Here is a 5,674-nt window from a genome sequence, read left to right as displayed (position 1 = left end):
GCTGGGAGCGGCGGGTGCGGGCGGGGAGCGGCTCGGGCGCGCGCTCCGGGGCGCGGGCGGGGAGGGCGCGCGGGGCGGTCAGCCCTGGCCCCGAGCGAGCCCGCGGTGCGCCCAGCCCGGGGCCAACCAAAGTTTCCCAAGATGTCCTTCCACAAGTGCGCTGTGCGCCCGGTGGTCAGACGAGCCCACAACTCGCTGCCGGGGGCCGACGGAGCCACCGCGGCAAACGGCCCTCGCTCGGCCCTCTGCCCGCCGCTCCACACCGACCCCGAAAAAAACCGGGTGACGACGATCCGAGAGCGCGAGGGGAGAACATTTGGGTTTAAAGAACAGAGAGGACGTTCATCTTTATTCAAATCGATGCGTAGATGGATGGGGTCAAAAGGCACCGGGGCGCAGTGTATACCGATCACGAAAAGAGATTTAAAAAAATGTCAGAAGGATTCCAAAAAGTAATAAGCAAATGGGAGAAAGGTAAAGCAGTAATCAAGTACCTTAAAAAACATGATCGTTTAAGTAGTTGTACAAAGGAGTTGCCACTCAACAAAATAGTAAAGGAAGATAATGGATCTGGATCAATGTCACCTCTTTTCATTATTCTTTCCCATCTCTGCCATCCCTTCAGTTTTATGACTGTATTTCCCTCTTTCCTGTCGTCCTGTCTTTCTTCTCTCCACCCCCCTATCCTTCCCCGTGATCCCACCCCAAAGCATTCGTTTCCTGGTGTTTATTTTGTTGGACTGTGAGCTAGCCTGTCTAAGGAATTACAAGGTTTGAGTTCTCCCCCAACTCCAGCATATTTCGGTGAATACACGAACATCCAGTACATTTACTTCTCCCTATGAAATTAGCAAGATTATGGGTTGTTTGGGTGTGCCAAGCAGGTGGTGATGGTTGGTGAGACACCAACTTCTTTGGGAATTTAAACTTTCTTGCTCGCTTTCACTCTCTATAAGCATGGGTAACCACGATTCCGAAACACACTTATCCAGCAACCTGTATCTCTTATTTGCTTTTTGATCTCCACTCCACCCTCTCCTCACCCCGTCTCCCCCGGCACCTCCCCCCCCCAATACCGTGTGTTTGAACTCTGGCTCTCAAGCATCCCTTGCTGGCACTCAGCCCCAATCTCAGCCCTCTGAACTTCCTTGAGTGAGACATTACAGGGCCAACTGGGGAAAAGTGGAACGAGATCAAAGTACTGTATCACTGTTAGGAATAATGAAATTGACAGCTGTATTAAGAAAATACTCTTTATTCTGATGAAACAAGCACAAAACTGTTTGAAAGGGAAAGAAAGAAAGAAAAAACCCTGTACCCTAAAGCCTTCATTCTCTAATTCCACCTTCCCCCAATCTGTTGACCACTTAATCTCCCTGTCTCTCTGGATTTACCTGTACTGGATATTTTGTTCATATAAATAGAATTGTACAATATGTGACATTCTGTGTCTGGCTGCTTTCACTGAGTATGTTTTGTAAGTGAATCTAAAGCACTTCATTTTTATAACTGGATAATACTCCATTGTATGGATATCCTACACTTTATTAGTCTACTTGATTGGAGAACAATTGGATATTTCTACTTTTTGACTATAATGAATGGTACTGCTGTGAACATTTATGTATAAACTTTTTTTTTTGTCCGATCATGGGACTTGAACTCAAGGCCTGGGCACTGTCCCTGAGCTCTTTTGCTCAAGGCTAGTGCTCTACCACTTTAAGCCACAGTAGCACTTCTGGTTTTCTGGTGGTTAATTGGAGATAAGAGTCTCATGGACTGTCTTGCCTGGGCTGGCTTTGAGTCTGTGGAGTCTCAGATTTCAATCTCTTGAGTAGGTAGTATTACTGGCATTGGGCTGAACACTTGTTTTTGTTTTTAAATTGTAGCTTTCTTAGTGGGTATGAAATGGTATGAGTTCTAAAATAACTCAGAAGTTTTGTGGTTTTAACTTCTATATTTATATCACTGATTTAATTTGAGTAATACTTTGTATCTAGTATGAGGTGGGGACTCAACTATTCCTTTGCATGTAATTTTCAGTGGTTAAAAATTCTCCTCTTTTCCCATTGAATTGTCTTGCCACTCTTACTGAAATCAATTGGTTTTGTATTTGTATGTGTAGGTTTATTTCTGGACTCTCAATTCTCTTACATATTCATCTTCCTATATAGATCCTTATGTTCTGATTACTTGTGGTCCTTAGTATTATTTTTCTGTTAAATTTTTTTAAAGCAGGAATTGTGAATTTTATGAATTTTTCTATTTTGTTTTTCCATTTTCAAGATTAGTCAATCATCTTCTCCAGTTTTGTTTAAAAGGTCAATGGATTCTTGACAGGGATTCAAATGAGTCTGTAAACCACTTTCAACATGGTTGTCAATAAGCCTTCCAATACATGTAATTGGGAATGTCTTTTCATTTATTTCAGTCATTAATTTCCTTCTGCCATGCATTGTAGCTTTTAGTATACCACCTCAATATCTCTTTACGTAAATATATTCCTCATTCTTTTATTACTTTTCTTTACCTTCCATCTATACTTTTTCTTTTTTTCTTGATTTATTTTTATTTTTTGCTTTAGAATCAGAACATTTTCCCAATTAAAGTACCAAGTCCATGATAAGGTCTCAGACCACAGTGCTAGAGTAACCAGTACTCCAGCTCCTTACCCACTTCACAGTCCTGCTCACAAGAAGGCCTTGAGCCTCTCTTCTCTGTGCATATGTAACAGTCAAGGCTCTCACAGCTGCTTGGTAGCTGTTTCCAATCACAGGAGCCTTAGGGAACAGGTCCCTGTGCTAGCTGGGGGTGCAGTAGTCAGAAAGCCCCTCAGACACAGTCCAGCAGGCTATGTTAACTTGTCTGTCTCCATCAGCAACTGGAAACTCTTTAGTCATTTCTATTGCTTTCTGAAACAAGTGTCATGTTGTGTTTCTAGGTTCTTTTGGCTGTTTTTGGATTCTTTGTGTTACTTTCTTAAAGCTTCTGGAGACTTTTTTTTTTTTTTTTCATTTGAACAACTCCTGGAGCAGCTCCTTGAGAATTTCGATTCTCCCAGATTTTAGGTGAAGACATATCTTGTGTATCATGTCTGCATCCTCCACTTAGAAGCCTTTGTTTGTTTGTTTGTTTATTTATTTATTTTGTCAGTTGTGGGGCTTGAACTCTGGGCCAGGGTGCTATCCCTCAGCTCTTCAGCTCAAAGCAAGTGTTTTACCACTTGAGCCACAGTGCCACTTCGAGTTTTCTGGTGGTTAACTGGAGATGAGTCTCACAGACTTTCCTGTATGGACTGGCTTTGAACTGTGATCCTCAGATCCCAGCTTCCTGAGTTGCTAGGATTACAGGAGTGAGCCACAGGCACCTGGCAAGCCTTTAATTTTTGCATTTAAGGGTAGGAATTCTTGCTGGGAATCGATTAGGGGGCCTGCAAGGCACTCAAAATTCTTATGAAAGTAGTGAATTTAGAGTGGTAGAGGATCATAGGGCTTCTGGTTCATTTCGAATTTCACTCCTTCTGAGTATCTATTGTTAAAAAAAAAAAAAGATATTTCCAGAAAGATGAACCACAGACTTTAGAGTGCCCCGCATTACTTACACTGTTTTCAAAGTTTGGTTCTTCATCTTATGGTATATCTTTATATTATATAGTATAAGAGGCAAAATAAATATATAAAATTAAAATATTGAATTTTTAAAATGATGACTATATTTTTGCATCATTAAAAAGTTATTTTTATTTTTCTATAAGCTTTTTTCTGAGCAATATCTGAGTTAAAGAAATTCACTAGATGGTTGATCAGTAGTCAATTCTTGCTGGGTGTTAGTGGTTCACACCTATAATCCTTGCTATTCAGGAGGCTGATATCTGAGGATCATGGTTCAAAGCCAGCCCAGACAAGAAAATCTATGAGACCCTTATCTCCAATTAAGCACCAAAAAAACTGGAAGTGGAGCTGTGATGTAAGTGGTAAAGCACTAGCCTTGAGTAAAGAAAAACTTCAGGGACAGCACCCAGGCCCTTGGATTCAAGCCCCAGGCACAACAAAACAAAAAACCTCTTCAAATAGTACCTTCTCAAAAATGGCAAATAAATTCGATAAAAAATAAATTGTATATAATTACAATATAAATTAGACATTAGGTATTATAATATAAATTAGATAAATTCTCATAAATTAGATATAAATGAATAATAAATTAGATATAAAACTTGCAGTTAGATATAGACAATATCATTGTGAGACTAATTACTGAAAGATGGATGCTGATCTGTGATAACTCCACCTTATCAAATATAAAATGAATTGTAAGCAAAAATGGAGAAAACTAAGATTCTCAAAAAAAAGAATAAACTAAGAAATTTTTCAGATGTTTACCTACAAATGATGCAATTAAGCTATAGAAATGTGCAAGTCATACTCTTTTTTAGTGTTGTATGTACACACCTATCCTGGGGCTTGAACTATGTTTTTATGCTCAAGGCTAGCACTGTACCACTTGAGCTACAGCATCACTTCTAGCTTTTTATTGGTTAATTGGAGACAAGAGTCTCATAGACTTTCCTGCCTAGGCTGACTTTGAACCACAATCCTCAGATGTCAGCCTCCTGAGTAGCTAGGATTACAGGCATGAGCCACTAGTGCCCAACAAGTTATATACTTTTAATAAACCACGTAACCATTCAGAGAATATTTCTCCTGAACAGTCTGTGAAGATGCTGTATGCACATGGTAGCTGTAACTTGAACAGAAATCTTTTTTTTTTTTAATTTATTTTATTTATTTATTTATTTATTTTTTGGTCCGGTTGTGAGGCCTGAACTCTGGGCCTGAGCACTGTCCCTCAGCTCTTCAGCTCAAGGCTAGTGCCCTACCACTTGAGCCACAGCGCCACTTCCAGCTTTTTTCTTTTTTTTGCTTATGTGGTGCTGAGGAATCGAACCCAGGGCCTCAGGCATGCAAGGCAAGCGCTCTACCACTGAGCCAACTTCCCAGCCCGAACAGAAATCTTAATATCTGTGCCATGAATATTGTTCTTTCAGAAAACTAACTAGAGAGATGACTACAATCTAACAATGGTTTCCTCTCACATGTGTCTAAGAAGTGCTTGGGAGAAAAAAAAAATTGAAGGCCATAATTTGGCAAGTAGTGAGTGGTATTCTGTCTCAGTGATGTCCTTGGAGCCTTGCAGGGGAAACTGACATGTAAATGAGGCCCCTGTGGGGTGCCTGAGCAGCTAAAGCTCCCATTGAACAGTCATTTTTCCTGTAAATTGCAGCTCTGGGTCTCATTTCATCATCGTTAAATGAGGGGAAGGCAGTGATGTCTGTCCCTCCTTACAGAGGCATTCCATGAATTAGATGAATTGTGCCCAATCTCTCTCACTTTGTTGTATTTATGAATAATGTCCAGGGGTGAATTCCTAGAATGGTAGGAAAGAAAGGGTCTCAGGAGGCCACCCCCCCCCACTTTGAACCAAGCAATGAAGTCAGTTGGGCTGATTCTTCCTCCCTTTTCTGAGGGTAACTTATTCATGGCTGTAAAAACCCAGGAGAGGCAGTAATATCTTTTCTCTGCCTCTAAATCTTCCCACTCTTCAACTGAATCCCTCTTGGGACTTCATTCAAACCAGTTTCTTAGTGTTCCTGAGACTCTCCAATATTTTCTAA

This window comes from Dipodomys merriami, unplaced genomic scaffold (assembly GCF_024711535.1).
Source record: "Dipodomys merriami isolate MVZ:Mamm:240054 unplaced genomic scaffold, mDipMer1.0.p SCAF_8, whole genome shotgun sequence".
NCBI lineage: Eukaryota > Metazoa > Chordata > Mammalia > Rodentia > Heteromyidae > Dipodomys > Dipodomys merriami.
This window is presented reverse-complemented; position numbering follows the sequence as displayed.